This window comes from Equus asinus, chromosome 8 (genome assembly GCF_041296235.1).
Source record: "Equus asinus isolate D_3611 breed Donkey chromosome 8, EquAss-T2T_v2, whole genome shotgun sequence".
Taxonomy (NCBI): domain Eukaryota; kingdom Metazoa; phylum Chordata; class Mammalia; order Perissodactyla; family Equidae; genus Equus; species Equus asinus.
This window is the reverse complement of record NC_091797.1, coordinates 64,854,298-64,880,262: the sequence shown is the minus strand read 5'-3', so window position 1 is coordinate 64,880,262 and position 25,965 is coordinate 64,854,298. Positions and strand designations below refer to the sequence as shown.

Below are 25,965 nucleotides of genomic sequence, written 5' to 3'. Positions count from 1 at the left end.
AAAAAAAAATAATTTTATCATTTTTACATGACATTGACCAAAATTTATTTTAATTTTATTTTATTTCGGATCAATGTGATATCAAAAGATGTCATGAAGTATTTCTAATGCAATATTAATGATGATCATGATCTGTAAGCTGCATTTTTACTTTTTCCTCACCTAAGGAGTAGCTGGTGCTATTTAACAAAGTTTAATTTTATACGAAAAAGCACAATTTGTTGACAAACCAATTTTTAAATGACCTGTTATATTGTGTTTGGGCAAATGACAAATATTAAAATACAGCTTGAAATTGACTATGTTAAGACATCAAAAGTGGACCATGGACTTAAGTTTTTTCATAACTTTTATGTTTTGTTTCAAAATGATAAGGGAGACGGAATGTCTTTCGTTCGATTTATTTTCAATAAATGGAAAAGTGAGTGGATGAAATAAGTGTTGTATTTGCTCTTTTAGACAACGGTTTGAGATGCTGGACACTGATGTCCTTTGAGAATTCCGATTCAATAAATGTAACTGGTAGAAGTTTGGAGGCTTATTTGAGGAACGATTATGTTATTTTCTTCACAAACTTGTATTTAAATGTCAGTTCTCCAAATGCCTTGTCCGTTTAACCGAGGCCCATTACGGGCACGAGTCAGACCACGTAGACTGAGGTGAAGAAGCACGTGGAGTCTGCGGCTGGCAGGAGCGCCAGAGTGGACAGCTGTCCTCAGCACACAGAGCCACAAAAGCCGAGGGCCCCGCCCCGCCCCCACCGTGCTCCACCATGTGGGCTCCCTCCCTGAGTACTCAGAGGTGCAAGCTTAGAGGTACAACTTTAGGTTGTAAAGGGGGAAATCCCCGCATAATTATTTTATTCATTTATTATTTTAAAGTGAAAACAGAAGTAGGTGCCATTAGCACCTTCAATGGCATGAACCCTCTTGGAACCCTTTCACTGATGCTGGCTGGGCACTGAGAAGCGGGTGGTGAAATTCTGTGGCTCCTGGTGTGTTAGCAAAGCTTCTCAATCCTGATGGCCGGTTAGAATCATCTGGGCAGCTTGTCTTGGTCCACCCAGACCATTAACCCAGAACCTCTGGTGGAAGCTTCCAGCATCAGGACTAAGCTCCCAGGTGATTCTAATGTGTGACCAGGTTGAGAACCACAGCCACAACCCAAAGGGTTCCGCCAGGCACTATGACAAGCTTAGTAGGGGAAGATATTTGGGGGAAATTAGGTCTTTCTAAGGCCTGAAATCCCATCACAGGATCCTGGCCCTCTCCCCTAGGCCTGCCCCTGCCTGGTGTCCTGGGGGAGTCCACAGTGGTGTGCACTGGCTTAAGGAAACCAGCACACCCAAAAAACATTTTGCCTGAAAGATTTTGGAAATTTACCTGCAAGTTCTTTTTAAAGATTAGAAAGTTGCAAATACAAGTTTATGGAGGCTCACACCCAGATCGCTGAGCCCTACCATGCCCTGCCTCCCCCACCCACCCCAGTAGAGGTGCCCCCCAGACCCTGTTTCAGCCTGGAGATTGTAGGGGCTCCAAGCCCTGCTCGCACTTATTTCTGAGAGCTGGCCCTGCGCTGACCATTGTGAACACAGAGATAGAGACATGCCCCCGCCCCCAAGGAAGTTCCATCCAGTTGGGGACAGATAAGCAAGTCAGGGATTACAGCCCGCTGTGGTAAGAGCTGCGACAGGGAGGCCAACCGTGAGCTGGTGGATCAGCCACTGAATCCTACGGAATCTCAGCCCTGCCTCTGCTCCAAGAGGTACAAGGGTGGAGAGCCAGCATTTGAACAAGGTCTCCTCCTTCATAGACACAGATATGGTAATATATAAATATGCATTTCTCGTATGTGTCTATTTGTGTGTGAGGATGTATATATATATATATATATATCTTTTGTCTTCTACAGAACAGATAAACAACCATAAAATATTCCACTGAAAACTTCTTTCCACTGCAAGTGATGAGCTTATTTCAAATAGTCCCTAAATGTGCCATCTTTGGTGCAGGGGGCTAGTGAGAGAAAAGATTTTACATAAGTAGGTTGGAGTCAACTGTGGCAGCTTCGCATGCAGGCTGGGCACTGTTTAGAAGTGTTATTCTGAAGATTATGAAGAGGTGTGTGTGAGTTGTGGGTGTGTTTTGTGTGTGTGTGTGTTGGGTATGTGTGTGTATTGGATATGTGTGGGTTGGTAGACGTGTTGGGTGTTTGTGTATAGGGTGTGTTTTGGGTGTGTGTTGGGTGTGTGTGTGCACAGGCACGTGTGTGTTGCGGGTGTATGTGACAGGAGCAGACCTGTCCTGGTGGATAACTGGTAGAGGTATGTAGGAGGCATTGTTGGGAGACAACCTGTAGGGGGGTGTAGGAGGTATTGTGAAGGACAGCTTGTAGTGGGGTGTAGGAGGCATTGTTGGGAGACAACCTGTAGGGGGGTGTAGGAGGTATTGTGAAGGACAGCTTGTAGTGGGGTGTAGGAGGCATTGTGGGGGACGGCCTGTAGTGGGGTGTAGGAAGTATTGTGGGGGACAGCCTGTAGTGGGGTGTAGGAGGCATTGTGGGGGACAGCCTGTAGTGGGGTGTAGGAGGCATTGTGGGGGACGGCCTGTAGTGGGGTGTAGGAGGCATTGTGGGGGACGGCCTGTGTGGGGTGTAGGAGGCATTGTGGGGGACGGCCTGTGTGGGGTGTAGGAGGCATTGTGGGGGATGGCCTGTGTGGGGTGTAGGAGGCATTGTGGGGGACGGCCTGTGTGGGGTGTAGGAGGCATTGTGGGGGACGGCCTGTGTGGGGTGTAGGAGGCATTGTGGGGGACGGCCTGTAGTGGGGTGTAGGAGGCATTGTGGGGGACGGCCTGTGTGGGGTGTAGGAGGCATTGTGGGGGACGGCCTGTAGTGGGGTGTAGGAGGCATTGTGGGGGACGGCCTGTGTGGGGTGTAGGAGGCATTGTGGGGGACGGCCTGTAGTGGGGTGTAGGAGGCATTGTGGGGGACGGCCTGTGTGGGGTGTAGGAGGCATTGTGGGGGACAGGCTCTGGTTGGGAGCAGGGAGAGGAAGTAGGAGGCTGTTGACGGGAAAGTACCAGTGGAGACAGAAGGAAAGGAGTGGGACAGGAAACATGGAAAGGACGGATGGCAGGGTTCGGTGCTCACTAGATGAGGATGACAGGGCTGTGAGCTGCACCCCCCAGTCGATAGTGCCTCTGACCGGGCGTGGCACAGGAGGGCCCAGAGAGGCCCTGAGCCGGCTGTGGCTCCCTGAGTGCAAGGCACTGTGCTTGTTTGCCTCTGGGACCTTGAGACTCAAGAGCCAGTTAACTCCTGTCTGAGGGAGGCCCCGGGAGGAGATGTCCAGTGGCCGGGTGCAGACAGGCTGACCAGCCGCGGAGGAGCGCCCCGAGCAGCTGCCCGCGCTCCCAGGCGAGCGTCTGTCCTTTGAATGTGGACGCACTTGTCCTCAGGACTTGGAAATGGCCAAGAAACTCTGAGGAGAAAACGAAGAGTTGCCAAAGGTCCCTGAGAACCCCCGGGGACAATATGGAACCGCATACCCAACAGCCTCCCCACTGTGGGTCCCTGTTGGAGAGGTTTTCTCCGGGGGTCCGTGAAAACACCGGGATCGTGAGTCAGGCTGTGGAATCGTGCTGCATTGGGGTCCTTCCTCCTCGGTGCTCCTGGCGGTGGAAGCCCGTTTTCAAGGGCCCGTGGGAGGCCTACGAGACCGGCACTGCACACAGCGGCCCACCCCCACAGTGGGATTTGTTTTATTGAACAGCACAGAATTTGGGAGAGAGTGTCTTTTGTCAACTATTTTCTCCTCCGAACAAGTAATCAATAAGTTGACGACTGCCAGCAAAGCAGGAAGGAGCCGTTTCAGACTCCCTAGGACCTCTCTCCTACTGAGAGCGAGACAAGAAAGCTGCTTTTTTGGGTTTGTTTCTTCTTCCCACCACTAACATGTAATTTTCATGCAGCAGCCTGAAGTTCCATCCAAGAAAACAAAATGAGATGAAATCAGCAAGGATGTGTAACTACATGCTCGGCTAAATGCTGGAGACGACACCCATGCCACAGCCCAGCTCATCTCATCCGAGGCTGCCTGCCGGGGGTGGAAGCAGCCCCTTCTTCACAGTAAGGTCACCTCAACTTCCGTTCCCTCTCAGACTGAAGTCCTAGTCTACTTTTGAAACCATGTGCACATTAATTTACCGTTTTATAGAACATCAAGGCATGAAGCCTCCATAATCTCGCTGTGTGTGTGTGTGTGTGTGTGTGTGTGTGTGTGTGTGTGGCTCATTCCTCGTTCATCCAAGGACACTTTACCTCTCAAGCTTTCCATGGCTGTGGACACCGCAGTCCCGTCATGCTGAACGAGCTGAGCCTTGGGTGATCAATCTCAGGCGCGTGTCCTCCGACGGGCTGCAGCACTCATCGCTGGGTATGATGTTTTCCTCTCACGTCAGCAGTGGTTCCCAGGCCCCAGTCACCTCTGCTGTGTAAAACTTAGCAAGGAAGTCAATATTGCAGTATTTGACAAATTGCGCTGATTCGTGTTCTAATTAATCCTGTAAACGACCTTTACTGTTCTCTGCTTGAAATCCGGCATGTCCAGACCCGCCTGAAGTTACTCAGGGTGTCTGCGTTTGAAGGTAAAAAGCAATGATCTCCTTCTTTAAACACTAAGTGTGGATCATTTCTTTGCTGCCGGGAAAAAAATCCCTCCACGTGGATATTACCTAAGAAAATGCTGCGTGCGATAGAGCCTGCCTCCGCAGGGCCAGCAAAGATGGGACGACTGCCCGAGCCCCTTGCCATGCTGGGTCCAGCTGCACTTGTCAGCATCATCCTGGGTGGGTGTTGGGCAGAGAGCTTTCCACAGCCACGTGTGACCCATTCCCTGCTGTCACCGAGCCAAGAGCACTTTCGTGCCCAGGAGGCTGTGCCCACGCTTTGCTTCTTGCCCACGCGGTCCTACCCCTCTCATGGGAGGGAGCAGCTGAGCATCTGGAGCTTATCTGCCAGGGCCCAGGGCCGAGTGGTAGAATGGGCCCTGAGAGGCTAGGCCAGTGTGTTCTAAGCCTGTGGGTCTCCTGGCAGAATTATCTTCTCTTCTTCTGTTGTTCTTACCTGAAACTATCAATACCCATGGAACCTTTACCACAAAATAGAGAACACCACACAAGGCTGGGCACCGACCAGTCCAAATGGGCTGAGGGAGGTGACAGAGGCCTCTGCTGTGCTGGGGTTACCCTTTGGATGCTGGCTCGTGGAGACATGTAGGGTGCTGAGGGACAGACCAGGAGGCCAGGGCACAGCAGTGGGCACAGGGGTGGGGGCACATGACTAATTCCCAACCAGTCTGAAGGCCCTGCAATGTTTCAACAACCACGGGGGCCTTACTGGAACATGGTGGGAAATTCCAGCCCTGACTGTCAATCAGGTCCCTGTTCCCTTCACTCCCTAACCCACCTCCATTCAAACGATGTTTGCTGAGCAGCTGAAATGACCCAGGAGCTCTGCACAGTGATAGAAGACACAGAGATGAATGAGCACGCCCTCACCTGCACACATAGGTCAGCTGGAGGGGGCACTCTCCACTCATACAGCAGGCACTGGGTGCTGACCATAGGCCGGTCATGAGGTCGTGGCTCCGCCCCTGGAGTGATGGCCACGTGGTAGGCAAAGACACTGCACAGTTTCTTGCAGCTGAAACCCAGGGGCAGTGACAGCAGCTGGAACAGTTTCCTGGAACGGATCATTTGAACGGGCCTTGGAGCATGGGTGAGGCCAGCAGGTGAGAAATGGAAGGAGGAGCATTTCAGAGAGTAGAATTTTCCCAGAGCAGGGAAAGTAAAGGGCCCATTACACAATGGCTGGTAAGCCCAGGGGCTTGGAGTTGGAGGTGGGTGCGGTGGAGGGCAATGAGACTGAGGACGTGGGCTGGGGACAACTCAGGAAGAGCCTGAGTATATTAGAGACTTTTTTCCCAATTTTTTTGTTACGGTAAAATACACATATAAAATGTAGCATCATAACTGTTTTGACTGTACAGTTCAGCAGTATCAAATACATTCACACTGTTGTGGAACCATCACCACTATCCATCTCCAGAATTATTTTCTTCTTCCCCAACTGAAACTCCATCCCCATTAGACACTAACTCCCCATCCCCTCCCCCAGGCCCTGGTACCCGCCATTCTACTCTCTGTCTCTATAAATCTGATTCCTCTAGAGGCCTCATACAAGGGGAATGATCCAGTAGTTGTCCATTTGTGTCTGGCTTATTTCACTGAGCATCATGACCTCCAGGTTCATCCATGTTGTAGCATGTGACAGAATTTCCTTCCTTTTTAAGGCTGAATAATATTCCATTGTATGTATACCCCACATTTTGTTTATTCGTTCATCTGTCAATGGACACAAGTTGCTTCCATGTTTTAGCTATTGTGAATAACGCTGCTGTGAACACAGGTGTACATATATCTGCTCGAGAGCCTGCTTTCAGTTCTTTGGGGTATATCCAGAAGTGGAATTGCTGGATCATGTGGTAATTCTATCCTTAATTTTTTTTTAGCTGAAGAAAATACGAGTCACCCTGAGCTAACATCTGTGCCAGTCTTCCTCCATTTTGTATGTGGGTCATCGCCACAATGTGGCTACCAACAAGTGGTGTAGGTCTGCTCCCGAGATCTGAACGTGGGCCGCCAGAGCAGAGCAGGCTGAACTGAACCACTAGGCCATGAGGCTGGCCCCCATCCTTAATTTTTTGAGGAATCATTTTATATTCCCACTAATAGTACACAAGTGTCCCAATTACCCCAAACCCTAGCCAACTCTAGTTATTTTCTGTTTTTTTGATGCTGACCATCCTAATGGGTGTGAGGTGGCATCTCACTGTGATTTTAATTTGCATTTCCCTATTGATTAGTGGAGAGACTTTTTAACTCTACCCCGTTTTATTAATTTACAAACATACAGGAGAGCTGAGAAAGTAACATGAACACCTAGATTCAACAACCATTGGTTTGCTGAGTGCGAGTTACGGCCACTGAGACACCTCCCCTCTGAACACCAGCATGCATCATTCTGGAGAACTGGAGGCTTGGGTCAAAAATACTGCAGTGGAGAGAGATTTGCGGTGGGAGAGCAGCTAAGAGCCTACTGAGACAGCCAGGAAAGACGTGCTGAGGGCTGCCTAGGGTCACGTGCCCCAGAAGCAGACCCTGAGACAAGGATTCATGAGCAAGAGGTTTGCTAAGGAAGTGGTCTTGGGAAGACCTGTGAGGGTTGGGGCGGCGGGGGGGGGGGGTGGGGGACAGGCCAGGGAGGAGGCAGGCCTCCCAAGGCTGCCATCTCGGACAGAAGTCCTGCAGACAGATGCTTCAGCCGCATCCCGCAGTGGGTCCGTGGGGTGTAGGGTGTGCTCAGTCTCAAGTCCAGACAAGGGAGCTGGGCTTTCCAAGTCCCGTGCTGATAGTCAGTGTTGAAGGCCCTGTGGTGGGGGGCAGGGCCCCGACGTCGCCTAGTCACCTCCACTAGGGCCTCACTTGGGCAGGGGGCTGTGGGAGGAAGTGGAGCAGAAGCCTGCATGGGGAGACCCTGGGAGACGGGCGCCTGCTGGTGAGGGCAAGCGAAAAGGAAGAGGTGAGCAACACTGGTTCCCTCCCAGGGTGAGGGGAAGCCAGGGGCATCCTTCTCTCACAGAGACCAAGGGAGGAACAGCAGCCTGGGGAGAAAGAACGATGACTCCAGTTGGGCATGTGTTGGTTTTGAAGCATCTGAGGACATTGGGGGAAGGTTGGATGTTGGGAGCTGGATACTGGTCCGTGACTTAGGAGGGACGCAGAGTCCTAAGTACAGCACGAGCAGATGTAGAGGCCCACTGAATGGGATTTCTGTGGATTCTTGGTCCTCTTGGCATTCAGGTCTGGGCCGTTGGGGACAGACAGCAGCCCCAGGAAGGCGTGAGGCAGGTCGCATGCATTTGGGGGCTTTATCATGAGGAGGTAATTCAGTGATCCAGTGCTGAGAGCTGACAATTGTCAAGGCCTTACAGCATGCTCTGCAGGGGCTGACAGAGCCCTGTGGGCGTCCTCGTATTTTCTCTCTGAGAGATGCTATTCTATTATTATTCTAACTTTACAGATAAGAGAATTGAGGCTTTGTGAGATCTGGCATTGCCAGCAAGGTCATAGAGCAAATAAGTGGATAAAACTTATGCTTTAACTCCCTGGTTTTATTAATGACCCCCAAAAATCTTCCTTTGAGGAAGCATTCCTGCAGCGGGAATGTCACAGCACCCCTCTAGTAGTTTAGTTGTCACCCCTGCTCTGTACACCTAGCAAACATTCACCTGCCTGCAAATGGGCCATGTCTCCAGCTTGTCCTGAGAGCTCGGCTCTTCAGTCTCCCTGCAGTGAAGCACAGACCACAACAACTCATCATGAAGGGCATTTACGCAGCACTTTTCATAATGTGAGGCAACCTGGGCCGCAGTATTTTGTAAACACTAAAACAGGCATTTTTACACATCTAAATAGCTCAGAAGTACATCTCGCATTAGTACGCACATCTCCTGGCGGGCCTGCGAAAGGGGTCCCACTCTGTGCATCTTTCCTGAGCTGTCCATGAGAAGAGCTTCCTCTCCCGCCAGGGCCGGTGGCCTGGCGCTTCGGGGAGCTCCTCACAAATAAGTGGTGCAGAAGGAGCGTGGAGTAATTCCTGCGTGGCACAGCAGACGTGTTGGAACAGGGCTGTGGTGGCCCGTCCGAGGACTGTACCCATGATGAAGCCTCATGGGTTCTGTCTACACTTTGTCCTGCACACACAAGGCCGTGCTTCCCTCTTGCGATTCGGCCAGATGACAGGGTGAGACGGCAGCAGGAAGTGACTGTGTGTCCGGTTTGTCCAGGGCAGCCCTGGGTTATGCCTCTTGTCCCAACTTGGACAACACGGCATGTTTTCTTGTCTCTCTTTGCTCTGATTAGGTTTCCCATACTTATTGATTTCGGAGGAGGGATACACTTCTTGTCCAAACCCTCCACACTTGGAAAACTTCCAGACTTGGAAAATAATGGGCCAGATCAGTCTCCCAAGATAAGAAGCCCTGTAGCCCTCACTCTGGGCTAATTCTGAGACTGTGACCACAAAGTGTAAGTATTCAGTTTAGACACGTGAAAGAATGAAGCCAGCTCCCCAAAATAAATATGGGTCAAGTTTGTGGATGGGACTTTGTGGTTGAGGAAGCTTCGTAGAAACAATCATCTGATTTCAAGGTCCCAAAGGTGTGTCTCAGGTGGAGAAGACCTCAGAGGTCACGCTGTTTTCAAATGAGGGAGGAGCCGGCCAATGAAGGGAGCTGCCCGTGGTCACCAGGTGAATGGGTCACAGAGCAGGTCTTCTGAGTTCTAGTCCTGTTTTTCCCGCCGCACTGCAAGGTTTAAGAGATGTGCTGTCCTGAGGCACCGGCTGTCTGACCCACCACGGACAGCCCTGAAGATCTCTGGAGGAGAGGACAAGAACAAAACCCGCCCCACCAGAACCGCTAGGGTGCACGTCTGCCAGCTGCCTGGCATCCCACCGCTGCTCGGCAAGCCCCGCCCCCGGAGGCGGGACACGCACTCATCAGTCTGCTCGCATCCTGTCTGGACCATCTGTGCCCTTGCGTGGGGCTTTCTGGTGAGCAGGTGCAGATGTCCGGTCTGAGGGAAGGAGCAGAGATTCCTGATTCCAACTCCACTTAAGCTTCCCAGGAATTCACTCTCAGGTTCCCTAGGAGCAGGTTTGAATGTCGCTACCACGTAGCATTGCTACCCTCAGTTCCGGTTGGAGCTTCTGCGCAATTAGCGTCCTCTTTTCTGATAAATTGTAAACTCTTGCTGGTGCCTTGCCTTTGGGGCCCCTCCACAGATCTGTAGTGTGTGCTACAATGCCTCCCCACCCCCATCCCCAGGAATTTCAGAAGGACTCCTTCTGGCATTCAGCGTCTTTCTGTGTCTTCTTTTTATAAATATATTGAAGATGAAATTAAGGGTTAGGCTTCCTGATCATGTGATTCTTCCTGATGTCCACAGTCACCCATCCTTTCTGGATCAACGACATCTAAGTATTTCCATGTTTTCCTAGAGCTACATCGAGGTGCCTGGATTCTCATCTGTGTGTGGCTGGGCCCAGCTCCCTGGGCGTGGCTGCTCCGTGGCCTGGTCTGTGAAGGGCCATGCAGGAACTGGCTCCAGATAACATGAATCAATAGGTGGCAGCTCCCCTTTTTGGTAGGAGTCCTCGCAGTGTTATCCCAGGCTTCCCCTTGGCTCCCTGCCAAGGGGAAACAGACAAGCATCTCTCTCCCAACAGCTGAGCCAGGCCGCTCAATGTTCCATTTGTCCTTCTGACGGACAGTGTGCTTTGTTATTGAGTCACGATTAGGAATGCTCGGAGGACCATGTCTGTGAATTCGCAATTCTGGCCTCACATTAGAATCACCTGGGAGCTTTTAAAAATCCCCATGCCTGGACTAGATCAAATAAATCAGGCTCTCTGGGCATCAGTACTTAAAAAAAAAACTCTCCAGGTGATAGCAGTGAGCAACCATGCTGGAGAATCGGCTTCTGTAATGGCACTTCTCAACCGTGAACACGCTTGCAAGTCACCAGGGCGTCTCACTAAAATGCAGATTCAGATCAGTCGGTCTGGGGAGGGGCCTGAGATTCTGCATGTCGGACATGCTCTCAAGTGACGCAGATGCTGCTGGTCCAGGGACCACACTTTAAGTAGCAAAAGTCTGTCACAGGGCTTGGCAAACCATAACTCACAGGCCAGATGCCTTTTTTTTTTTTTTGAGGAACATTAGCCCTGAGCTAACATCTGCTGCCAATTCTCCTCTTTTTTTTTTTTTTCTCCTGAGGAAGATTGGCCCTGAGCTAACATCCATGCCCGTCTTCCTCTACTTTATATGTGGGACGCCTGCCACAGCATGGCTTGTGTAGGTCTGCACCCAGGGTCCGAACTGGGGAGCCCTGAGCTGCCAGAGCAGAGCACACGAACTTAACTGTTATGCCCTGGGGCGAGCCCCAGATGCCTATTTTTTGTAAATAGAGTTTTATTGGGGCAAGCCACTCCCAGCTGGACAGTTATAACAGACTGTATGACCAAAAGCCTTAAATATTTACTATCTGGCTCTTTACAGAAAAAGTATACTGACTTGTGGGTTATAACATGGTAATGCTGCCTCCCTCGATGACCCCGGTCAGAAGGCCTCACTCATTTGAAGATGACGGTGAATCAGAGGGTCTCACAGAGGGTCAGGGTGGATTTTGAAGTCCCAGGAATTATTAGCTCTTCTGACCTCCTTTTCAAGCTTTCAGATTTGGTTTACAACTTTGGTAGTGAAAATTGTTTTTTTTGTGTCTATAGAATGTATTGAAAAAAAAGAAGGATCATTTATTATTATTTAGCTAATGTCCTGGGTAATGTCTTAAGCTGTGCAATCTATGGTGTACAAAATTGTAATGAATCCTGTCACGTAGAAGTTTTTTCCATTTAAAGACTACACAAGTAATGTATATTTGTTGAGAAAACTTATGTGCACACCGCGTCTATAATCTGAACATCCAGAAACAACCTCTATAATGTGTTCGTGTGTAACTTTTCAGGCCATTTCTTACATGCATATACCACATGCCACGCGGTAAACCATGTCTGTGGTCTCCGTTTTCTCATTTCTAAAGTGGGAAGAATAATAACACCTGTGTAAGGCAAGAAAAGATTGATCTTGGTCCCTGGCTCCTGACACAGAGCTCCTGAAGCCTTATGATTTCCTGGGTGACAGGAACGTCTTTCGTCCTAATGAGTTGACTCTGGGTGGGCTTCTGGGTGAGGCCTGGTCACCGGAAAGACCAAGCCCTGATTAGAAGCTTGGAATTTCCAGCCCTGTCCCCACCCTTCCCGCCCCATCTTTCTCTTGAGAAGGGAGAAGCACTGAAAATGGAGTTCGTGATTGGTCGTGCCTATGTGATGGTGCCTCCGTGAAATCCCCAAAGTACGGGGTTCCGACTGCTTCGGGATTGGTGAATGCGTGGAGGTGCGGGGACAGTGGTGTGCTGGGATGGGGCCTGGAAACGCCCGCCCTCTCCCACATATCTTGCCCTGTGCATCTCTTCCATCAGGGTGTTCATCTGTATCCTTTATCATATGCTTTAATAAACTCATAAACTTGTTTCTCTGAGTTCTGTGAGCCGCTCTAGCAAATAAATTGAACCTAAGGAGAGGGTCACGGGGACCTCTGATTTATAGCCACTTGGTCAGAAGTACAGGTAACAACCTGGCCTTGCGATTGGCATCCTGAGGTGGAGGGGGCCGTGGAACCTGCACTTTGTAGCAGGTCGGTCTGAAGCACAGGTGGTAACCGGGGCTTGTGACTGGCGTCTAAAGGGGGCGAAGTTCAGTGGGACTGAACCCTCAGCCTGTGGGATCTGCCACTATCTCGGGTAGACAGTGTCAGAATTGAGTTGAGTGGCAGAGAACCGCTGGGGTGGGGAGAGCCTCCACACATGTGGGGAAGGGTCAGAAGTGTGAGTGTTGTGCGTGCGTGTGGTAGCACTGCAAACGTAAAGGAGGCAGGAGAACCAGGAAAAAGCTTTCCTACAACCTGCCTCACGGGCTCGGTTGGCAGTTTTAAAGGAGATCGTGTCTGTAAAGAGCTGAGCTCAGGTAATAGCTCAATGTATATCAAGTATTGGAAATGGGTTCTACCTTTTCATAAATGACCCCAGAGGGTCTTGAAGCCAGACATAATACTGGCGCCCTCCACACCCGTCCCTCTCTGCGGGAGAGAACTTGGCAGGAGACCACCCCACCCCCAAGGAATGCTGGGAAATGCAGTGTGGCTGGAGGGGCCGACCCAGCATGAAGCCGGGACTGCAGTGGGGGTCGAGTGAATTTTGGTGGAAGACTAGCCTCTGCCACAATGTATTCTACCCATTTTTCTACGGGAGTGTTCACCTTTTGCTTTTTGGTATTCATGAGTTCTTTGTAAGTTAATGATAGTAACCTTATGATATGTGTATTGCAAAATTTTTCTTTGGCATCCATTTTGACTTTGTTTATTAGGTCTTCTATCTTAAAAATAACTTTTAGTAATATATGCACATATACGTATTGTAGAAAATTTTGAAAACAACAAAAAGGACAAATTGGAAAATAAAAATTGCTCAGAATTCCACAACTACAGACAACCCTGTTAACACCTTGATCTAACTGATGTGTGTGCTTCTTCACGCTCAATTGGGGTTATGCTATATATTCTGTGTATAATTTTATATTCTGCTTTTTAATTTAAAATTCTATTGAGAGTTTTTCCACCCCACTGGAGTTTATTTAAAAACATAACGCTTAATATTCTATCATATAGATGTTAATATTTTATTTAATCTTTTTAATCTATTTAATTTATTTAAGTTTCTAACAGTGGAAGTAGTTGTGTCAAAGACACAGCGAGAGAAGCTGAGACAGAGGGAGCAGACGAGCCTGGTGAAGTGAGGAGCATTGGAGCAGGAGGCTGCTGACTCCGCCTCTGAGGCGCCGGCTGACCGTTCCCTGGGGCTGGGCTGACTCAGAACAAGCTTCTGCCCGAGAGCTACACCCTGATGTCCTGCGCCTGCTGATGCTGCGGACTGCTATTGTTTAGAGTTTGGTTCAAACTTCCCTTAAAGCATAAATAGAACAGCGAAGGCACATCCGTGTGCTTCTTGGGAAATAGTGGACTGTAGCCTCCAGCAGAATAGAGTCCAGGATCTTTGATAGAGTGGTTGGTACAATGAAAATAGAAACGATTGTAGCAGTAGTTCTGCCCGGAAGTTTGAAGGGCCCAGCAAGAGGCCACACGCCACAGGTCTAACTATTTAAAAGTTACTCATCAACCTGTTAAACAAAACATATTCTTATCTTCCTGCATTTGCAAATAGACCTTGATAACAACCTGAAGAGGGGTTCAAATTTAGGATTTGTGGCACTCGAGGTTAACAACCTGCACATGGAGGGTTGCAGGACAAGCCCGCTCTTGGCCAGTGGCCTGCCCTCCTTCCCTTCTCCCCCCAACACCTGAGAGGCCTCCAGGCTCCATCCACACCCCAGAAACAGCTGTCCTGCTTTACCCCTGGGGCCTGGGGGTATGATCCACCCCAGGAAGACAGACCCGGGGAATAGATACACATAGACACTAACAGTGGGAACAGGCAGGAAATTCAGATTCACAATTACCTGAAACATGGTCTCGAAAAAGAAACATGGGCTCCAGGCGGGCACATCCTCACTCCAATGGGAGGGGGCTACCCTTGGGCCCAGTAAAGCTGGGGCCAGGGCAGGGACCCCTCCTGCCAGGCCTTAGGTGTGCTGCTCACAGCTGCCATGTATTCACCTGTACTCTGTGCCAGGCCCTGTTCTCTGCTTCCTGCGCCCCATCACTTCCAAATCAGAGTGTTCAAGGTGCTCAACTCACAGGCAGTAGGGGCCCAGGCAAGGTTCACCCGAGAATCCATGCCCTTAACTGCCGTGCGTTACCGCTTCTCAGAGGAGGATAGGAAGCCCTGGATTAGATTGTCTCCAGATCCACTTCCTTCCCAGTGATGCGATTCAGCTGTGTAAGCAGGGCAGGTCCCAGTCTGGCCAACTCTGTATGGAGGAGATGGTCCAGAGATCTCTAAGGTGCTGAGTCCAATATCCCGTGACTCCATGACTTCACATCCACCCACTCACTTTAGACACACTCGAGAGATAAGTTCTGTTACTAAATATTCTGAATATGGGCTTTGTTGATCATTTGTGAGCATAGGTTGTAATTTCTTCGTCTGAATTTTCTCAGGATTATCTCCCTAAATGGGAACGTTGAAGTGGCTCCTTCCAGATGGACCTTTCTCTTGTCATCATGGAAATTATGTGGTTCTCTCCTGCTCCTAGCAAATCACAGTGGGGAGTAAATGCATTCTCTTGGAAATACTCCTAATTCTAGGTTTTTCCAAAACAAAAGTATGTTATCAAAATAATACTTAGGCTGCCGAAGCTTTTTTTCTGAGTTTCACCGTCTTGGCTCTACGGATAATGTCTTGGCTGGGGCTGTGGCCTGGTGTTCAATCCCATCCTGCATTGCAGGGTGTAGGCACAGTAACTGGAACAGTCTTTTCTCTCACTCCATACAGGCCAGCTGGGCAAAAGATGACCCCTGTGCCCCACGGTCCCTCAGCAGTGCTCTCAGGGGCCCCCCTCACCTTCAGGCTGCAAAGCCACAGGGAATGAATATTTTCCCTAAATTAAATCTGTAAATATTTCATATGTCCTGTATTAGCCCCCTTGGACTGAGTTCACGGGCAAAGGAGTACGAGTGATCGATGGAGAATTTGGGTCTATCAGATAACTCCCTGGCACAGTTCTGAAAGATGCAAGAGCAGAGGGAAATTCTCCATCACTGCCCAAGTAGGAATGATTCCAATATGTGTATGTTTTTTCCCCTGGGCAGTGGCAGGATTGTTTCGTGTTTTATCGTTCTCACTTATCCAGTGGTGTTAACATCGTCAGCCCTTGCAACCACCCTCTGGGTCTGTTCAGAGTCTTCTGAGATGGCAGGGGCCGTGTGCTCCTCCCACATGGGTATTCTGTGTCTGTGTTCACCGAGTTACAGACCCATTTGGTCATTTTCTAAGTCTCGTTCTCGACCTTTTTCTCTCTCGAATAATAGTCAGTGACAGGTTGGAGCCCTATACCAGCTGCCTTTAGGAGAACGAGCTCATTGTTCGACATCTGAGGTCATGAGTTCTCGTCCTGACTGTGCTGCTTCCCCACTTTTGTAACTTAGAGATCCAGCTTGTGTGTCTCAGTTTCCTTAAAGGTCAGTTAGAGACAGAAGTACCTGCCTTGCCTACCTGAGCGCGGGGCAGGCATCTAACTGAGGATTGTTTCAACAGACGTGAGGGGGTTAAGGAAGGAGACAGGCCAGTGAGCAAGACATGGTCCCTGTTCTCAGTGGAAAATCAGCCGGTCAGTGACTCACTATGGCATGATACATGGATGAAAGAACACCGTAACTTTGAATTGTTTCGTGTGAACATTTATTGTTGTTTAACACTTGTGGAGTGACACTGGCTTGGGAGGAAGCGCCAGTCTGGGGCTCTCAGAAGCTGAATTGTCCAGGTTGTTAGTCTCAGTGGAAAAGATTTGTACTAGGCACCCAGAACCAGCTCGTGGTTCATCTGATGGCGGCTTCTGGAACTGTAGACAAGGTGCTTAGGTGGAAATAGCTTGTAAGGACTGACCTTGCAAAGAACAAATCCATTCAGTCGGTTTTCTCCAATCATGTTCCATATTCTTTTTAGAGATGTTATCAGTGTGGTGCAAAAAAATAATAAAAAAGATTCAGGGCTCAAATAAGTTTGGGAAATGGTATATACCACATGCCCCTTCACAATTTATACGTGTTAGCAGATTAAAAACTCCAAAAACTGAAGTCTTGCATTAAATAAATCTGTTTAATTTTGTTTCATTCTGCTTAATTCAAATTTGTATATGTAAGACATTTTAGGGTCCCATTTTATAGTACCTGGTTGACCATGCTCTTCAAGGCACCAGTCTGGGAACTGCTGAATGGTAGGGTTGTGGTAAACCTCGTATGACCACGAGGGGAACCGGACGAAAGACTGCAGATGTCTCGGCACCAGTCTATTTCTAGCAGTAGAAAACAAAAACAAGCCCAAACATTCATCTACAGACTTTGGGTCAGTAAATCAGAACATAGGTGGAGGTGATTATCGTATTGTTATTCGTGGTCTATGCAGGGATGCAAAAACGCTAATCCATCGAGCATTCCATTTTGCCTTTCGTATTAGCTCACCTGAATATTTCTTAGTTAAACCTAATATTTTGTTTTAGATCTAGATTTGAATGTCAGCTCTGTTGGTTTTACAAACTTGGGTGTCATGTGACCTCTCTAAGTCTTAACATCATTCATTTAACATGAATGAAGATAAAACCTACTTTACAGGGCTGCTGTGTGGGTAAGGGAAGAATTGTAAAACCACCTCACATTGTGCTTGGCGCACAGTGCGTCCTGGGTAAACTATTATTGGAAACGCCAAAGGCAGCTTTACATGCAGCTATCACTAGCTGCCCAAGGCTGTTGTAGAATTGAAGGAAACTTTGTTTCATGCTCATTCATCATTTACAGTTAAAAAAGAAAAACCTAAAACAGGTTTCTTGAGTTCTGGTGCCGCATCCTTCTTCCCCCCAGGACAGGAGACTGTGGGTGTGAGCGTGAATTCATCACAGAAGGCGGAGGTGGCATTGTTGTCATTGTGACTGTGGCCGTCTGGCTATGACTGGCTGTGGCCAGGACTGATGTCACCCAAAAGCTCACTTCCTTTATCCAGTTTTTCTTTTTACGTGTGCACTTAGATAACTTAAGAGGGAGAGTTTCTGCCAAAAACCCAGAGGGAAGTGGCACCTATTTTTGTGCCCCTGGTGTCTTATGGCCTGGGAGTCTCCTTTCTCCAGTGTCTCCACTTTGAGGAAGTTGGGATCATCCATCCATCCATGAGCAACATCCAAATCAACATTTGCTGGACGCCTGCTGTGTACCTGGCTATAAGGTCCCTGCTTTCGTGGAAGTTAGTATCTAGAAGGGAATGATGTTGGCATCTAAGTCACTTGCTGGAGTTCCCGCACACATTATTTGTAGGCTGTCATCAGGGACACTTTCCTAAGTCACCAGCCGTCTGGCAGAAGGCATGACCAAGTTGTAGCCATCATTTGAAAGTTTCAGGATCTGCTTTCAAGAGAGTAAATGTGTAAATATTGAGTACCTGTTAACCCTTGGTGGACACTTAGCCTTTTTGTCTTTATCCTCCATGCAAAGGCCTGGGTTTAGATCCTCTGATACTTAAGAAGCCATCTTTGCTTCCAAACCCAGGTGAAATTGTTGACTCAGACTTGATGTTTACTGCCTGATTGGAAGACGTGGACATCTAACGTAATTTGTCTTCGTTTCACAAGGCCCAAAGCTTTTATGGATGCATTTGGTGCAGAATAGTCAAAGTACAAAGGCTTCTGGTCTATCCCTATGGAAAAACCCATGTCCAGGGCACACCTTCTTTCTGAAGCATTCGCTGATAGGATGTAGGAAGTACAGACCTTCTGGAAACAGGGAAAAAGAAGACAGGCACGTGGAGATGGCGAAGGATGGTCAGCATATTTAAGTGTCAGGCACTCTGTAGATAGTCCATGCAATTATCTCATTTAATCCTCCCAACAATTCTATAAAATACTTTGTGTTTCCCAAATAGAGAGCCCGGGCCTCAGAGAGGTTAAGTAGTGACCAGGATTCTGATCCGGGGATATCTGCCTTCCAGCCTATTGCCTTTCAGCTATGCTCTGTGGAATTCTGCTGGGAGCTCAGATAAAGTGGTGACAACTCATGAATTAGGAAATTAAACAATGGTATCCCAGTCTGTAACTTCTCTAAAAGCTGTAACACTAACTTTTTATAGCAGCAATCAGCTGTCTTCAGCCCTTAGGTAATGAAGTAAGAAGCCTTAGGTGGCTCTGCCATTACCAGCTGGGTGGCCTTGGATGACCCAATGCCAATAATCATGAAACAGCAGTTTCCTTAGCCCAAATATGGGAAGAACAGCGATGCTAAAATGAAAATAACAACAGTAAAGAGCAGAGAGTAAAAGGAGTGAAAACTTAGATTTTAGAGTGAGACAGACACAGGTATTTGACTCCAAGGTCTACCACTTACAAGTTGGCTGACCTTGGGGAGGTAACTTAAATTCTTTAGGCTTCAGTTTCTTCTCTGACAAATAGGAAAAACAATAGAGCCTCCCCCAGAGAATTGTTGCAAGGGTTCAATTAATGAAGGAATGTATGCAGGTGAACACTTAGCACTGTGATTAGAAGGTTGTAAGAACTCAATAAAAGTTAGCTCCTGTTGTTACCCACCCTGAGTAACTCACGAGACTCTTGTCGCTCTTGAAACTTAAAGAAGTGACGTGTACAGGAAGGTGTTTTGTAAACTGTGAAGCATACTCTGTTGTGCTACTCATCATTAATGGTGATAATCGTCGTGGCTGGAATCAAGCTCACAGTTAGTAATTTTCTTTGCAGTTATGCTCTAAGAAAAGCCAAATGAGTCAGCTCCTTCTCACCCTGGAATACAGAGATTTGAACCAAACATCCTTGGATATCAGGAGCAAAAATTGCACCATACGAGACTCGAGAAAATTAACCGGAGTGGCCATGACAGGTGAAATAAATATTTGAAGACAAAACCATGGGATCCCACCCATGACAAGTTGATCTTCTCCCCCAGCCAATACTGGTGCCAACCAGCATTTATTCCGAGGCCAAGGATTCGTTCCAATCATTTGAGCTTGAAAAGTGTGGCAAAGGAACAGCCTGGACATCAGGAAGAGAACGATCCAGAATGCTGATGTATATGTGAGATGCCACAGAAGCTCCAGGCCCACAGCTGTCCCCACTGGAGCTACGCTGGTGTGCCCAGCTCTCCAAAAGCAGCTTGAAATGCTTTGCAAGGAAATGAAGAGAGTTTATAAATCAGGCTGGTCCCTTTCCAGAATGGGTGTGGCAAATTGTGGCTCATGTGCTAACACTTCCTTCTCCTATTCCCATGGCAGACATCACTAACTGACAATATCACTTTTTCCTGCTGATCCCAGACAGAACTTCAGAATCCTCGCCAACAAAGCACACCAGGCATATGTTGCTGAAAGATTGGAGTTTTCATGCAGGGTGAAATTCAATGGTAACCCCACTTTATACTATCAGCCTAGTGGCCATCCAACATTTCTAAGGATGGTGGCAATGGCAAAGCCTGTTGGTTGTCTACCTACCAGCCATTCCTCTACTCTTCCTCCTTCTTGGCAGAGTCCACATTGCATTATGGAGGCTGAAAACATCAGGTACTCAGATTCCCAGCCTCCTCTGCTGCAAGGACATATGTGTGTGTCCTAATCCTGGCCAATGGGACACAAGAGGATGCCCGATGTCTAAGTTTCCCTCCCTGATAAAAAGAGATGTGCAGGCAGAAACCCCAGTCTTTCCCCCTGGAACTTGCTTGGGTAAAGATGTAATGTCTAGGGCGGTGGCCATTATCTCATAACCATAAGGGACCAAGCCTAAAAATGAAAACCAGTGCTCTGCGGATGGTGGAACAGAAAGATGGAAAGCACCTGGGTCTTTAATAGCGTCCTTTGTGGCTAAATTTACCAAATTTGGAACCACATACTTCTGGAATTCTCATGACAGGAGAAAATAAGTCCGTTTCGTTTAAGCCACTTTTAGTTGGACATGCTGTTACTGTAACCAAGAGCGTTCTTACTGATCTGAGTCCTTTTCTAATGTTTGTGGCATCCCCTACCGGAACTGGCAGAGCCCACCTCGCACTTTTATAGTGAGAGCTGAATATGCCAATTGCTCACTTTCCCAGCTTCCTACACGGTTCAGAATGAGCCTATTACCTAGGCTCCACCAATCCTGTGCACCCAAGCCAAAACCTTGAGTCAGAAGCTAGTGGTGTGAAGAAACAGAGATGGTACAGAATCCGTGCTAATGAAGGAGGCAGGAGCTATGTCCAGTGTCCACAGGGGGCAGTGGCAGTGACTCTGGCTGCAGCAGCATGTGGGGCATGGTGATGTCCAACGTCAGCAGTTCCGCTGGTGCAGCAGCAGTGGCATTGTTTGGAGCAGTTGGGGGAAGCGAGTTCCTGGCTGCATAGCTTCCCAGCCTGGCTCCCCTCCTTCTAAGAGAGTTTATGAGCTTCTCAATAACTTTTTAATAAATTCCCATTTGCTTAAAATAGCAAAATTGGTTTCTGTCGCTTACAACTAAGAATATTGACTGATACCATAACCCACATCCAGTGGTAACTGGACGATACTACCTGAAAGAAGTCGGTTGTTAGCAAACTGTCCACTCGCCATCTCTGCTGAGCATATAAACAGATACCTCTGTAAGTCCTAGTGTGTAAAAAGTCAAAATGTTTCTCCTTTTATATATTTGAATTTCCATGGTGAGGGAGGTATACAATTAAATTAAATCATTTAGATAATCCTCCAGAAACACATGAAATAATGTTTTCTACTTCCTGGGAGGAAGCAAGAGCTTAGCTCGTCTCTCCTTTGTGGTTGCTTAGAATGCCCATGGTGGCCCAGTCACCATGGAGAGAGCTTCCTGTCCAAGCACAGCCAAGAGGCAGCCGCTTCAGAGCGGCTCCAACAGTCGCATGATCCTTTCCTGCTTCTGTAGACACCAATCTCATTGCAGGCTCCGTGTCCTGTTGCCGCCTTCCTTCACACGAACCTCATACTGTGGAGGCTCCTGAGACCTTGGTGTGGGGCTAAGTAGGCTGTGGTAACAGCTGTTTCTGGCCTCGTCCTATTTCGAGTTCTTTGATAGATGAAGCTCTGAGTGGAGCCTGAAGCCACAGGCAGAAGTGGTGTGAGAGCCAAGAGCAGAACCAAGCCTCCCCTTTTTCAGGTTCTAACGCTCCTTGGCCTCAAGGGTCGACCAGATGCCTGACGAGGACCCTGTAACCAGTTAGTGGTCTCTAGCCTGGAACTACTGCCTTAGACTTACTTGCCTCAATTCTTAATTTCCTGCTACTCTCAAACCTCTTTCTTCTCCAGTTAATCAATAAAAATAATAATAACGGCCACTTTTTATTAAGCACAAACTGTCAGCGTTGCTACGTACTAGATGCTTTATATACATTATTTAATTTAATCCTCCTATCTCCTCTGCAAGGCATTTTTATCCCCATTTTACAGATGAGAAAACTGAAATGCAGGGAAGTTAAGAAACTTCCACAAGGTCCCTTTGGAAGGTTGACATTATTAGTTATCTTTTCATATGTCCGTGTCTTATCTCCCAGACAGAGTCCTTGAAGGCAGGAACCGAATAATATTGATCTTTCTTAAACCCACGAGCTTAGAAATAATGCACTGGGTTGGTCAGCTGCTCTGTCTTAGTACGTCCCCGTGTAGAGGATGAGAAAAGTTGGCACGATGAGGGAGTTCGTCAGTGATGCCCTGGGAAGTGATGGACAACTGGCCCTCCGGGGGACAAAGGCCTGGTCTGCATCGTTTGCATATTTCCATTGGGCAAAACCTGCCACAGCTGATTTCCAGCCGGCGGTGGGAAGACACCAGGAAGAGTGGTGCACGATTGGCTCTGGGAAGCTGGGGGAAGCCAGCTCCAACCCCTCACTGGCTCCTGGGGGTGCACAGGCTGTCCAGCCCCAAACTCTTTTTGACTGTTTGGGTGGTATTTTGGCTCTGTGATCTTCTAATAGTTTCTCAAAAGCATGGTGCCTTGGAAGAGTTTACTAACTGGATAATTTACTCAAATCTTACTCCACGTGGAGGTGCGTTCTGGTCGTGGCTGTGCCCGCTCGGCATAAGACGTGCGAACTTCATGCCAGTCCCGAGGGACGCCCACCCACTCTGCCCAGAGTTACGTTTAGGCAGAGGGAAGCTGTGTGACCCGGGCAACCCTTCTTCAGAAAAGCAAACAGCTAGAGCAAAGCCTTTTTGCTATGACTTGGAGTGGCAAGGTGAGGAATTTCTTCCAAGAATGATTAACCCTAAAGATAAGGAAAAATGTCCAACCAAACACAAAGTTGGATGACATGATATTCTTCCCACCAGCCAGCAGCTCTTTTCATCATTCACCCTGGTCTAAGGTGCCCTTGTTTAGACAAAGAACAAAACACCTCTTGTTTAAGCCCTGATCAAACTTACTACCAAGAGGAACGTGTTTTAAAATGCTTGCAGTAAGAGGGGCTGGATTCTATGTTTCTGAAACAACTGTACATACAACAATAAATAAAGATGTAGATTGTGTTGTTAGAAGGGAAATGGATTTCTAATTTTTACTAAATCTAAAAAAGCTCCAAGTCTTTTATCTTAAGTTAATGAAATTGAAAATAATATTTGGCAATCAAATTTGGTAATAAAATGACGTCATAGGTATGTACCCTTGGGCTAAGAGACTTTCATTCTTTCAACAAACTTTTATTGAATATCTCTTAGGTACCAGACGCTCTGTAAGGACCTGGGGATTCAAAGAAGAAAAGCACAGGCCACTGGCTTCGGGTTGAGGTGGCTGAAGAATGCTTCCAGCGGCAGCCTGAGGGTGAGCTGCTGCCCAGAGCCCGGGGCTTTACTGGGGCACAGCCGCATCCCTTCACCCGCAGACCGGCTGTGGCTGTGTGCGTGGTTGGGACGGAGACTGCATGCCCACAAAGCCTAAAATATTTGCTAACCGGCCCTTTACAGAAAAAGTTTGCCAATCCCTGGTCTAGGGTTAATGAGGGTCTAGATAAGGCGCTGACAATGGGAATAAAGATGAGGACACAGAATCTGGTGAAATGCAGGAGGTGGGATCTACAGGGCAGGATGAGGGGCAGAGAAAGGGGACAGGATTGAGGATAATACCCTACTTATCATCAGATCCTGGAGGGAGGGGCCTCTGCTTCCAAGCCATCTCCTTCCCCCATCCCCTAGGCCTTGAGTACACTCCATGCCTGGCATTTCCTGGTGCCCAATACGGCAAACTATTTAGACGGTTTTCAAAAACACCCTTGTACTAATGTGAACGTCTTTTGTTCCAGAGAACCTGGGACAGTATGTCCAAAATAATAAAAGTAACTCTTTTTTGAGTTAACAGTTTGCTGGACTATTGCTAACTACTTTATCTAATGATGCCGGAGGGATCAAAAGGAGGAGAACCACCTACATAAAATATAGCAATATTAAACTTGGCAAGTTAAAATCTATAAAAGTGTTTTTCCTAATGTTATCATAACCATACTAATCCAAAATAAAGCACTATCAGATACTTTAATCTTTAATAGATAAAGATTTAACAAAGTAGCAGCTAGGCGACTTGACAGAAAATCTTTGCTTTGTTTCTTTCTCTCAATTCGAGAATTAACAATAGGTTCAAGGCAGGCAAATAGGTCTGCTGGGGGAAAGGCGGCCTTGAGGAACTGTTAGCTGTTGGCCTCTCTTAACCCGCATGGTTCAGTGACAATGTGCAAATACCCTAAATCTTACAAACTTCATGAGTCACGCGCATCAGTTCATCAGTGCAAACTAATAACCTTATTAATGACGACTCAACTCCACAAACATTATTTTGTACAAGACATGGCTGTACCCTGCTCTGAGGTGGCGGGAAGATCGGAAAGACCAGACGTTTACCCTTAAGGTGCTCTCAATCCGGCTTGAGTGGTTAGAGGTTCGGGTGTGTCCGAATAAGTCAAATGGGATCTGTTCTTGGAGGTAGACCCATCCTGTCATGGGCAGCTAGTGTCCCAACTTGCCATCACATCTTCCCAGTGCATCCACTGACAGCGTGACCACCCTCCTGCCCCGGCCCCACCACGAGGTTTGAGAGGGAGTTGCTGAACGCAGAGCATCCTGCCCCCCCAACCCCTGTGCCTCCCGCTCCCAGCCACAGCGACGGACCCCAGGGGCCCTCCTAGGACTTGCTAACTGCTGCCTGGAAGGCAAAGGCCCCCTCCCTGAGTGTGAAACTGCAGGTGGGAGTGTGACACAGCCGCCTGTGCTCTTGCCTTGGATGGAATTTGGGACACCGAGGCTGATGACACTCGGAGAGAAGCCGGGAGAGCTCTGACCACAGCAGAATCCCTGCTTCTTGGCATCCCTGCCCTCCCCGAAGTCTGGCTTCAAGAGTAGCACCTCTAAAAGAACGTGGCCCCTTTTTGCGTAGGTGAGTCTGAGTCGGGCTTCTGGCCTTTGCAGAAAAATCCTGACTAATAAATATGTGGCCAAGGAAGCAGAGGGCAGGGAGTGGTTGGTTCCCGCTGGGGCACCAGGGCAGGCTTTGTGGGTGAGAACCGCAGACTGAATAGGGTTTCTACAGGCAGAGTTGGAGGGGCACAGCAGGTGCAGCACACGCCAAGGCAGGCAGCCGTGGTCTCGGGAACAGGGCCAGGCCTGATGGGATTGGACGTATGCGTGGGAGGGTGGGCAGAGAGGACGAGGGAAAATAGAAACAACTCAAAGACAAGTGGGGCCAGAATATTTGTGATGAGCTTTGAGTGCAGGTGAGGAGTTCCTAAAATCCAGGGTCACGAGTGCCATCTTTTGAGCCTGTCCTTGAGTAGAAATGACTCTCAAGCAAGTGGCAGTCGGAGGGCAGCGTTGGAAAGCTGAATGCCACGGTGGCTGGCTTTTCTCTCTCATTATAGACGTCTCGTGTGTCGGTCTCTGTAATTAGGGCTTGCGTACCTATGCTTGATTACCAGTGTCAATGACAAGACATTTGAGAGGAATAAGCCATTTAACATGCACTCTACTCTAAAATACAGTATTTTGGTTGGGTTTTAATTTGCCTGTGGCTGCTGCTAAAGATTTTAAAAATATATATTGTGGATCTAGCCCTTGGAATATAGATGCTAAACTTGAAAAACACAGTTGTGTGTGCTGTGCACAAATGAACGTAGTCTATCCCTAAATGTGAGGACCTCGCAGTTTCTCGCAGGAATTGATTCTCTTTGTCTTTGTTGGAGCAGGAGATCTTAAGCAAAAAGCAGTCGTAATTCTTGCAGGCAGTCTCTGAAAGTCTCAAAGACCTAGAAATTGCTGCAACAAACAGTAAAAGTAGACTGCAAACCCAGGACCTCTTTGTACTACTTTGCAACTTCCTGAGAGCCTGTAATCATTTCAAAATAAATGTTTTTAAAATGAGGCAGGGTCTGTGGTTAAATACATTTGGGAAATGCTGGGCACTGTATCCTTCTGTTGGAGATCAGCAAAGCATATGGTTTTCCAAAGGTTCTGAGCAGTCCTTCAGCAAAAAAAAGATTCATTTGGGGGAACGGGAGGGCTGACTTAGGATCTACTTTTGTATGCAATAGCCACCATGACGTGGGTTGAAGTG

At 48.1% G+C, this 25,965-nt stretch overlaps 1 long non-coding RNA gene across 1 annotated transcript in view; it reads left to right on the top strand.

Moving 5' to 3' along the window:
- Positions 1–22,250, top strand: part of LOC139045896 (uncharacterized) — a 37,043-nt gene extending 14,793 nt beyond the window's left edge. Inside the window, exons 2-3 of the long non-coding RNA XR_011505255.1 lie at positions 3,972–4,128; positions 13,453–22,250. This is a non-coding gene — a long non-coding RNA (uncharacterized lncRNA). The remainder of the gene's footprint in view (positions 1–3,971; positions 4,129–13,452) is intronic.
- Positions 22,251–25,965: the final 3,715 nt, after the last annotated feature.